The sequence below is a fragment of the Ambystoma mexicanum genome, chromosome 1p (genome assembly GCF_040938575.1).
Source record: "Ambystoma mexicanum isolate Mex_15411 chromosome 1p, UKY_AmexF1_1, whole genome shotgun sequence".
Lineage (NCBI taxonomy): Eukaryota > Metazoa > Chordata > Amphibia > Caudata > Ambystomatidae > Ambystoma > Ambystoma mexicanum.
In genome coordinates, this window is record NC_090921.1 from 924,766,946 (window position 1) to 924,779,756 (window position 12,811).

Genomic DNA, 12,811 nt, shown 5'->3' on the forward strand with positions numbered 1-12,811 from the left:
CTTTGATGTCCTGGGTGTTAGTGTTAGCAGTGCACGGTGGCGCGAGTTATGGTTGCTTATCTTACCATAACTGCCATATTTCAAGGGTTTTTCGGTTTTACTTTGAACCATAACGTCGCTTTAACAAAGTTTTTTCACTGAATTTCATAGGTTTTTAGTAGCGCATATATATATATTAAGTGCCTATTGGCTTTAGGCAAAACCGTCAGCTCTACACAATATAGAAAAACCACTTATTAAAAATCCAAGTTAATACATATAAAGACAAACAAAATCCAAAATTATAATTTCATCATATATGACTTGCAGTAAGCCTGTTATCATGGACTAAGTGGTAACACTACTAAATAAAACAAGCATTCCTTCCATATATAATATGCGGCAGCAGTAATAGCAAGGCTTTCGGCTGAGTACACTATGCTCTAGAATTGGTCTGACTCCCAACCAACCTCAGACAAGATGTAGTTCCCATTTCCCTTGTCATATCTTACCCTTAGCAATCCGCCTGGGAGATGTCCTTCCAAGCCCCAGTATACTCGAATGTGGGCAGTATGTTTAAGTGCATGCACAATATAAATTGTCTGAGGTCTATGGACCAAGGTTTTAATAGATATGAACAGGGAGCATTGGGATGGAAGGCCTGCATGCTGTATTAAATGTATCTGTGTTTAGAATTTAGTTTTGCAGAATTCTGAGATATATCCCAAACCATTGTTTTATTCTTTATATCTTGGAAATATATAATTGCCCCAAGCAGCGTCTTACCCTCCCTACCAGCCCAGAGCATTTTAGGGAAAACCTAGTGCGTTGTACCGGCCAAAGGGTCGACAGGGAGGGTTGGCCCAGCTCACACCTTAAGTCCTCCACAGGGGCCACATGGGCTACACAGTGCATGAAGCAGAGACGTTTTCCCTTGAGGCGGTCGAGCCAGTTGATTTGTTTAGATGTTACACACTCTAGGCCATAGAGTATACAGGGGATAATTCCAAACTTGTAAATGTAAAGGAAGCCTTCCACGTTATAACCCCCTTTTCCAGGCGATGAATCCCCAGATGGCAAGACTGTTTTTTAGTACCTTCCGAGTGACAACATTATCCTGGAATTGGGGGGGGGCAGAGTGAGCTTTAAAATGTAAATATAAGACTTCACCACCTCCAATGGAACTTGCTCTAGCCTTCAGGTGAAGTGTTTATTACTTCCAGCTCATCTTTCCATGACCATGACCTTGGTCTTGAGAATATTAATTGTCAATATTTATGGTGCGTTGGCCGGGAAAGTGATCACAGAGCACCTACTGGGCGTGGCAAGTGTGTCTCACACTGCCATCTGTACATTAAGGGAACCCATTTTATAATAACAGTGTGTTACTAAAAACGAATTTCAGAATGTCACAAAGGGAAACCACATTCTCAGACCTAGTGCAATATTTAGAGGCAAAGTTGTTTGCACATGGGTCGTGGTCATCAAACACTAATTTAGAATGGCATGACCGCATTCAGGGTGAGGTGCAGAAAGGAAAACTTGACAATATTTTTGCAGAAGACAGCATATTTCATGTCTGCCTTACAAGGTTATTGAATGCAGCCGATAAAACTGCAGAGAAAGACTGTTTAATACGGCTATGCGGCAAGATCTGGTTTATTTTGAATAGGTCCCCGCGAATGCAAGAAAATGATAACCAGCTAATTAACAGGTTAAAGACTGATTTAGATGGGGCAAGCAAAAAAGAGGAGATGTTAAGAGCACAATTGGATGTATGCCAAAATGACATGCAATTAAAATGCAGAGATTTTGATGCTCAGTTGTCCAAAAGCAAGAAACAATTTGAGGACAGTGAGCAAGAATTGGTACACTTAAAAGACTTAGTGGACCACATTAGACAGGATAAAGATGAGATTGTTTCAGAAATGCAGATTTTACAAAAAGAACATTTTGAAAAAGAAAGTGATCTCCAAGGTGCAGAGCAAGAAATGGATAAAATGATTGAAGAAAAAGACAAGAGAAACAAAGAATTCAATGAATGCCAAATGTAAATGTGCGACATGCAGGAGGTAATAAATAAAATGAGTGATGAAAACAACTATCAGCAAAATGAAGCACTCATAGGGTATTTTGTATAGATCTGGGCCTAGCAGTATTTTCTTACCGCCAAAATGAAAATAATTCAGTAATAATCACTCTTTGCATTCAGATTAGATTTGGTATATATACATACATTATTTCAGCACACTGATACATTTAGTGGTATACATTATGTTGGTATGCGTTATTGGTGGTATTTATGGGTGAGCATAAATCCTTTGTTTCATATATTTGACCACAATATCCAGAACCCCTTATTTTTGCTTAGTATGTTCGTCTGATCACTAGAGAGACCTCAGGCTTGCATTTCAGAAACACCACATTTCCAATTGGAGTGCCACCATTGGCTGTTCTCACTGACTTATCTACGACAGCAAGCTATATGTGGTATTTATCACCAACTTATTTACGTTTGGTGAGCTATGTCCAGGGCCTCTCTTCCTGCCGACTCATAGACCTTCGGCAGCCTGCTATTTCATCTTGTCATTATTATGTTCCATTCAGAAAACACACACACACTCATATACTGAATGTATTTATGCACACAGCTGCTGCCATGTCTTATCTTTTAGCAACTTTTAAAAATGACAATAGCACTGTGCAAGGATCTTCCCATATTACCAGTGTTATAATGATAGATGCACAAAGGACAAGATAAAATGAACCACACTTCCCGCCTGCTTTCAGATACATTTTTCTGTATTATAAAAGTTGCATTTCAACACGGGCTTACTCTTTTTTTTTACAGAAAAAAATGGAAAGCTCACAGTAACAACATTATCTGTAACACAATGAAAGGAGAGTGGCGAGGAACAAGAATTCAATTTGCAACATTAACATGTGGTTAAAATACAGGAATCTCCTCTCCTACTCTGACTGGATACTTTCGCACACATACGCACTGCTCCCACACTTCAGCGAGATAATTACCAGGCTTATTCAGCATGTAACTTCTTTGGCTGGTCGCCTTCTGGAGGGGTTCACCCAGCAAGGACAAGCATTTGCTGTCGCTCAAACAGGGGCTTGTTGACTGGAAATCCCAGTCTCTGTAGCAGTATTGAATCTGCTTTAGGAATCAGGCATCCCCAGCTATCAACCCCGTCCTTCTCCGAGCTGTGTCAAGATGTCCTCTCCCCAGCTTCTTCCCCAAGATTATACAAGAAAACTCTGGTTACCTCCTACCAAAGGATCCTAACCAATGAAATTCAATCATGCCCTATCCACCCTCTGCGCACAATAGAAATCTTTTACAGTAAGCAACTGTAACAAAACTGATTTGCTGCTATTCGAATCCTTGCTTCCTGCAAAATACTGTGGACAAAGCAGCACAGAAAAAACAAGAAGAAAAAAAAAATCTGCACACAGTCTGAAATGAGTTTCAGCCTGCCTCATTTTGCAGTGAAGAACACATTATATTATTAAGAAGTTAAAATCATGTTAGTACGGTTAATTATATTAGTTCATTAATCTTCAAATGTGTCTCTTGCAACATAGGCATTTCAGATGAAAAGAAAAAAAAAGTGTGTGCATTTTGAATGTGAAAAATAAAATGCGCTTTTAAATGAGAAAATGGTTTGTTTTTAACATGTGTAGCCTGTCTTCATTTACATATCCATATGTTGCACTGGCAACACATAGCTTGAAGCAATTGCATTAAATCCATGCAGTGGCGCTGCATAAAAAAAAAATGCTCAATAACACATGTCTTGCTGTACCACATTATATCATATATCAATGCATCAAACACATGCAGTGGCGCTGCACTTCAAAAAACATGCTATACATTGATCCTGTGCAGTGGTGCTGCGCTCTGTGCTCCCAAAACACGCTAAACAATCCTACATATACCCTCCTTTTTTTTAGAACTTGGCTACGATCCCAGCCAATTTTAAAAAAACCAACCTGCTTCTTTTCTTCTTTTCAAAATGTATGTGTATTGGGATATCTTTCTCTTCCTGACGTAGCTACTAAAATTAGCAACATTTTCATTTTTACTGATAGTACAATCAACCATCCACCCATCCTTAGCACCAGGACAGCCAAACCCACTATAGAGCGTTCTCCCCAGGTTCCCCAATTAAATCTTTCCACTTCTATTATACCCAGGTTACTAACTGTAATATTGTTTTTTTTAAAAAAATTCATTCTCATTACATGTTTTTCTTTGTGATTCAATAAAAACTCCACATCCGGATCTATTGGAAATGTGTCCCTTTGAAAAAATCGATGTTTTCTACTTGGCTTTCCCAAATATCGTTTGTTACATGAAACAATGTTAACCCTCCCAATTGACACAGTTGTATCCTTCGGAACCTGCAAGTAAAAAACATATTTCACCTGTTTAACCACATATGTTCCATGATTCAAATGTATTATTGTCATGTTCTTTAAATAGGTGCTGACTAACCATTTACCTCTGGCCATCTTAGCCTGTGCCAATTCTTCACACCCCATATTGCTAATGATCACTTCACATCCTTCTGATAAACTTTGGTCAGATCTCAAACCACAAATAGCGTCTGTGGCATCAGGAACAAACGGTTTACCCGGGCACATATAGTTTTGTTCTTTAAATTTGACACACGTTTCCAAGTTTGGTATTAAGTAAACTTCAGGTTCCCAAGATTGAAATGCCACTACTTCTGGAGTCTTAATCTTAATAAATGTGTCCTCTTGCCAAAATCCCACATTGTGTACCCACTTGGTCTGATAAATAAGTTCAGGAGCCACATATGGGATGCATAGTAAAAACCCCATCTTCAACCTCTCCAAGTCCACATATAATGGCATTGCATTACCCATTTCAAATGCAATTTTTACTTGTAGCACATCAATCGCCCTCCTGGTCAACCTTTCTATCATTTGATGAATAATATCCTGTGAAACAAAATACAATGGTATACGTCCTTGAATCAATTGTGAAATTGCAGCTTGAACTTCTCTCATATAATTTATCAATAGTCTATGCACAGGACTAATTATATTCAAAATCTCACTGAGTGTTTTGTCATGCTTAATAATTAACTTAGTTGCTCGTTGCATCACATCCGCCTGTTCATTCAATATGATCGCAGTTTCATTTATGAACCTTACTTGTTCATCCAATCCCCTTCTGATTCCATCTAATGTTTTTTGTATTATTTCTAGGTCAACACTCAGTTGCTGTGCTTTAGTGCTTTGTGTCCCTACTGAAATGGCATTGGCTGTTGATATCGTGGTACCTATTATGGCTCCAATTATAGACATTACCAATGAGATCGCCAGCATCACGGCTCCTCTCTTTCCTCTCCTCTTCTTAATGTCTGCTGGATTCACAAATGTTTTCTCCAATTGCATCAATATATCTCTTATTGACTGCTTAGAGTCCTCTTTTCCTATTTCCAGCCACTCTTTAGTCTGTTCAATCTTAATTCCGGTATTGTTCAAATGTTTTTCAATCAAAATCCCCAGATTCAATGGTATGTGGATATTTTGGAAAATCATCCTTCCATCACTCATGATGAATCCTGGTGCCTCTTCTACCGCGATACCAGATGCCGGTCCAGGTTCAATGACAACCTGTGCTTCTGAATTTTTTAAGATCCCTCCGAATATCATCATCATTAACCATATTGTTGGTGTCATCTTCAATGCTGATCGCTTCGCAGCCTTGGTCTTCGCCCCCCTTCGGGGCTTTTCCGGAATCCGTCCACGTGGGCTCCAGGACTCCATCGTCTCCCGTGACCTCCGGTACAAATATGTTAATATTCTAAATCAAATAGAAAAGAAACAGATTAAGTATATAGCACAATACTAATTTCACCCTTTTGCCAAAAATAAAACACGCTCTGTAAAATATTTCGCTCTTTTTCTTTCGCCTTCTGAAATTAAACACAGGTTATAGAGAACAAGCATACATAAAACAACATTCAATGTTTAATACATTTTCATTCTGCACACCGACCATGAGCTTCCATTATATATTTTTTTTTAACTTTTTATATTATTTATACATTATATATATTTACATATATTACAGTGTTTATGTACCATTTCAACCATCTTTTTTTTTAACTTCTCTGTCACTGCCTCCTGACTAGACATAGTCACTCCACCTTTTTATGTTCAAGGGACTTTATCTGTTTCTACATGCTCAAGCTGCCTGATCTCGTGTCTGCGATGGCATGGCTTAATCTGATTTACATGCACAAACTGTTCAGTTACTGTTTCACCTTCAGTCTTTAAAATTTTATAAACTACAGGAGAAATCTTATCTATAATTCGAAATGGCCCCTGCCAGGCTGCTAGAAATTTAGAATGTTTCTGTTTACTTTTTCCAAAATGAAACTTATACACCTGATCCCCTACACTGTATTCTCTCACTGATGTTCTTTTATCGCAGTATGACTTTGCACTGTCAGCAGCTCTTTCTAGATTTCTCTGCACAAAAGCAAATGCATGTTGCAAATCTTCCTCAATTCATCAATGTACTCATGAACTGTGGATGCACTCACAAGTGTCTGCTCATGTGTTCTGTATAGTAGGTGTTGTGGTAGCACCATTTTCCTACTTGTTAAGACTTCATGTGGACTAATACCTGTTGCTTTGGCAGGAGTTGATCTGATTGCCATCAAAACCAATGGTAAACGTAAATCCCAGCTGGAACCTGCTTCTGCCACAAATTTCTTTAATATGTCCACAACAGACCTATTGCTCCGTTCAACTCCACCTGAAGAGGCTGCCCGATATGCGATATGTAGTTTCCTTTTCACACCCAGTATTGGCCATACCTTACTCATTAGAGTACTTGTGAAATGACTTCCTCTGTCTGACTCAATTCTTTGTGGCAACCCAAACCTTGAGAACACATGGTTCACCAGCAATGTGGCTGCTGTTTGCGCACAACAATCTGGTGCAGGAATACATTCAATCCACTTCGACATCAAACATATCACACTTAAAATGTAACGGTTTCCTCTGCTCGACCTTTTTAAAGGGCCTACATAGTCTATTTGCAAATCTGACCATGGAAGAGTTAGGCCTCTTTTCATCAATGGTGCTCTATGCATTGGTGAAGCAGGTTTAAATTGGGCGCCTACTAGACATCCTCTAGTATATAATTCCACATCTTGGGACATATGTGGCAAGTAAGCATAATCTTTTAGTATTTCCATTGTTTTTTGTGAACCTCTGTGGCCTGCAGTTATTGCATCATGTGCATGTTGTAGCATTAGCCATCTGAATGAAAGGGGTACCACCCACTGTATTTGTCCTGTTATGGACTCTCTAATCATGAGTCCATCTTGCAGTCTAACTCGTTTTTTTGTTCTTTAATAGCACCCTCAACTCTTCTTTTCCCATACAATCATTTTCTGTTAAAGGGTTGTGTTCAGGATCTATCAAATGATTATAATAGATTCCCAAAATTCAATCATTCTTTTGTGCCTCAATCAAATCTTGGTCTGGCATATCATGACCCCACTGTACCACTGGTTGATCTACCTCCTTTGGTGCTTTAGAACGTGTTACTGCATCAATTTGTATTTCACCCAGTAAATCATCTATAGGTAGCAATTCTCCCATCACAGCCCCAATTTTAGCCAGGTGGTCTGCCTTATCATTTCCCTCCTTATCCTCTCCGGGTGTTTTTAAATGCCCACAAATTTTTCTCAAGTATATTGTCAAATCATTTTCTGACACCAATTTGTCTATGGCTTGTATCATTTTTCCATGTTTAAGTGGCTTTTTGTTGTATGTAACCATGCCTGTCGCTTTCCAGCCAGGTAAATACTCCACAAAGCTATTTCGTGCATAGTCAGAATCAGTCACCAGCACAATTTCACTGAATTTATTATCAACTGCAGTAGCAATTGCTTTATAAATGGCCGCCAATTCCGCCACTTGACTGCTTCTAGCTCCAATCCTCATCCCTACACTGGGGACGCCTTCACATTTCAACCACACATTCCCTATTCCTGACACTAATTGATTATTACTGTCATTTTCAATGTGAAAAGCACAACCATCCACATATACAGTTGGCAGATCCTTGCATGTTTTTTCATCAAAAGCTTTGTGTGGTGATTGTTTAAATTTCTGCAAACTAGGTTCCACTTCCATTTCGTTTGATACTTGTTCAGCTGCACAGTCATGTAAGTCAGCTAACCCTTGAGCAATTGGGCTCTTTTTATTCTGTCCATATCTCACTTCTACAGGAAAACCTTGTAATGCCAGCATCCATGAAGTGATTCTGGACTGCGCTAGATTACCTGACCTAATTCTTTTACTCTCTAAAAACTGCAAAGGTTGATGATTTGTTTCAATAATCACCTTTTCTCCCTGAACAATAGGGCGGAAATGGTGTAGCGCCCACACATAGGGCCTTTTCACATTCATTGAATTTCATTTCAACTTGGGAAAATGCTTTACTTGCATATGCAATGGTTTTGTGATTCACATCATGTTTTTGTGATAACACTGCTGACATACAATGTTCAGAGAACCCTATTTCTATAAAGAAATCCCTGTCCTTTATGGGATATGCTAAACATGGTGCCTTTACAAGACATTCCTTCAATTTAGCTACTGCCTCAGACTGCTCTTTTTCCCATATCCAGAGTGTATTCAGTTTAAGCAGTTTAGTCAATGGTTGAGTGATTTCAGCATATTTTTCAATGAACTTTCTGTTATAGCTTGTCATCCCTAATACACTTTTTACCTCTTTCACATTTTTACGGTCCTTTAGTTTTTGTATGGCCCATATCTTCTTCTTTTGTGGATGTAGCCCATGTTCAGTCACTTCCTGGCCTGGAAAGTTCACTTTTTTCTTGCACCTTTGTGCTTTTTGTAAAGACACTTTGGCGCCTGCTTTCTGCAATTGGCCAAGCACATGTCTTATTTCATCAAAATGGCTTTTCAGGCTTTCATTTTTTATCAGGACATCATCCACATAAACTATGGTTCCTCTTTCCGCTGCATCTGGCATGGCCTTTCTCAAAAATATGCCAAATTCACTCCCACTATTGATGTACCCGAACGGAGCTCTAAGCCAGGCATATTGAGTCCTGTCAAATGTAAAGGAAAATAAATTCAGTATCTCCTCCGCCAATGGCACGCACCAATATCCAGAGGTGAGATCTAATGTGGTAAACACTTTTGAACCATGTACCTGAGCTAGGCCCTGATCAATGAATGGCAGTGGCCATCTGGATACTGGCACTCTTTTATTTAACTCCCTCAAGTCTGCACATAGCCGCCATTGACCATTTGGCTTTCACGCACCTAAAATAGGTGTATTGGATGTGCTATGAATGGGCCTGATGATTCCCCGAGCTTCCAAATTCTTTATAATCTCTGCTAATGATTCTAAACATGCCAGCGGTAGTCTATACTGGCGTATAAATACTGGACTTCTGCTACACCCTTCCGGAAGTGTGGCCACATGTAAATCAGTTAAACCGCAATCATAAGCATCTTTTGCAAATACATCTTTAAATTCCATAAATACCTTTCTCAGTTCATTCCTATCTTCATCGTTGTCACACGCATCCGCTAAGGAGATCTGTTCTTCTACCATTTTGGAAAATTCTGGAAAATCTTCTGGTAAGGGAATCTCTGCGCTTTCCTCTAACTGTGTGGCTTTGTCTTTTTGTAAAGCTGCCACTTTTAAATATTTTGGCATATCAGCTTCCACTTCAATGGGCTGATTTTCTGTTTTATTTTCATTTAAATTAAATGTTATGCAATCCTCTTGATGGCAGCACACTGTCTCAGTTGAATCATAAGGATACACAGAATTAATTTTAAATATTCCTTTGGGCTGAGAGTCCAGGTGTTCTGGCAGCTCACCCTTAGCATCTACATACTTTTCAGGGATATTTCCAATCACTATGTTATTTAAATCTGCCGCATAATGTGATTTTTGTATGGCCATTCCTAATGGGGAGTTTTCCTCTAAATGAATATCCTGACAACCTTTATTATTTGCCATCATTTTTACAGATCCTTCACCAATATCTACCAATGGAATGTATTCATAATCCAGGCCTTGCTGTTTTATGGATTCATTCAGGCATACAAATGCATCAGTCTTTCATCTGCTGTTCATTTTTGCATTTCAGTGTTATTGCAAACTGTTTTGTAAATGCAGTAATAATAGTATCTTTCCTCATTTGTAATTCGATTGCATAAGGAACCAGTTGTGCACAATGATAAGCCCTTCTTTTGTCTTCAAATTCAGGTGCCGCCCCACTTAGGCGCGACCATATTTTTTGATTAAGGAAATCTAACACCATACACATTCTGTGCATGATGTCATTGCCCATGTAAAAGTCATTTTGTGCTCCACTCACTATCCATACATTATGGTAAATTGTTTTCTGCCCAATGCTAATTTTAAGCATGCATCTGCCTGCAATTCGGTTTTCAAAGTCTGGACTGTCCAACCCAGAAACATATTGGTTTTTAATCCAAAATTTCTGGATCTCTTCCCTCTCCATTATCTTTTGCAACAATTTCTCATCAATGAAGCTCCTCTCCTGTTCAAGCGCTAAAGTGGCTTTTATTGTTTTAAAACAGTCATTTATACCAACATGAACCCATGGTTGCTCATCTTCCATGTGTATTTCAGTAATGTGTTTTTCTGAATCTGTTTTAGGAGCAATATTCTGTTTGATTATTTTCTCTTTTAAATAAAAACGTAATGTGTGCTCATCTATGGCAGTCTGCCAATTTTTCCTTGGGTCCAAGTATATTTGTACAGGTAGTTTTTCATTGTCGCTCTGCATTTTGTCTTGACACATTAATATAACCGTGACACTAGGTATGCAACTATTCTGGAGATATACCTCCACAGCATCATTTGTTTTGGCAACGGTGTGGCATTCATTTATGTTGCTGTTTTGTGATTTTAGTTTCTTAGGTCTCAATGGTTTTTTGCTTAAGGACCACAGCACTCCATTCACCCCATCTATGAGAGGAGACAATCTTTTCAGGCAATCTGTCCCCATCAGAAATGATTTTCCTTCACTGTGATCTGATTCTGTGGGGGTCTCCCTTCATTGATACTCTTTACCAGCTCCTTGGACATAATTGTGGCCTGTGTACCAGTGTCAATCATAGCAAATGTTTGGCATTTTTCTTCTACAGTGATGGGTGCATAATATCTGTCCTCAACTTCCTCTAATACACATAAGAAGTGTGAATTCTTACTGATTTCAGGGCTCACCTTTCTCAGGCCTTTTTCACTTTTGGCTAAGCACATTGGTAAATGGAAAAACATTGTTCCTTCCTTTTTACCCAATTCTGCGTGAGAGACTTTATTCATTTCTCCATGTTCAGAGGTTTTTTGGAGTGTGGCCACTGTTCGCCCACCCATCTGGGTATCATCAGGGACCACATTACAACCTTCCAACTGAACATGTGTAACAACATCATTTAGTAATTTGTCATTGTTTAATTCTGTGCATTTGTGATCATTTAGTGTTTTACCAGCCCTTTCAGTTTCTTCAAAAATATGTGGCTCAAAGAATTCTTCAGGTGATTGATTTGTACCCTCCTTTTGAGTATTTCCTTTTTCTGTCTGTGTTTGTTCACCGTTTTGACTGTCCAGGGAAGGAGCTATAGCATCCCCACTTACTCCCTGTTCACTGATATTCTCCATGCATGAATCATTTTTCTTAAATCTGTCTGTTTGTTCTCTTGGAGTTTCAGGTTTTCTTATTTCATTTGTACAAATCTCCAATGTTTGATTTAGCTCTAGGTTAAACCGTACCTCTCTTTTAGAATTATTTGCACTTTCTATTACATGTTCATTCATTGGTGCTTTCACTTTTACATCATTAGGCATCTCAGAGTCATTATGCAAAATTACATTAGGGCAATCTGTTTTTTCAGCGTTGTAGGTATCATGAGTACTTAGTCACTTTTCAGAAGAAGCCCCCGGTCATTGCTATGGCCATCAGCCCCCTCTTTGGATGGTTGTTTTTGCGCTGTATAACGCTTCCCTATTTTCTCAGCTAACATTTTCACTTGGGCCTCGAGGCACTGGAACCTTTCCATCTCTCTAGAATCCTCTTTCTGTGGCCTAGGTCGATATTGGTTGTTTTCCCCCTGATTGGATCTATTCTGATACCTCTCAGGTGAGTGATTTCTATTTGGATGGTTCCTGAACTCTTGATTAATTTGTGGAGAGGAGCGGGGTGCACTCATCCTTTGGTTTTAGTCCCCTGTTGGGGAATCATTGTACTGACGTGGAGTATAATTCATGTTCTGTCTCATGTCCTGTCTCTCATGTTGTGGGTACTGACCCCTATGTTGATTTCCATTATCAGCAAATCGATCCACATATCGGGGTCTATCCTGATTACCATATATCATGGTGTTGGGATCAAATCTGCTCTGTGTCCCCAATGTTTGGTAGGGACCCTCATTTCTTTGATCTTGATTTTGTCTTTGGTTATTATTCATACCTGACATATCAGGCTGATATCCTACCCGGGGTCTATCCCCTAAATACCTAGGGCTGATGTAGCTCTCCCTATTACTAGGATCATGTGATTGAAACATTGGTGCAGAGTGTGATGACCTTTGTTGATTAACCCTTTGTTCAGGTGCCGAATTATTTTTGCCTGGACTTTAAGCTTTGATGTACAATCCATTTAAGGGACTTGTCACGGTCAAATTCACGGACCAATTGTGATATGATGTCTTTCTGTAGCCCATAGAAGTAGGCAGTTTTAAACTCATTGGA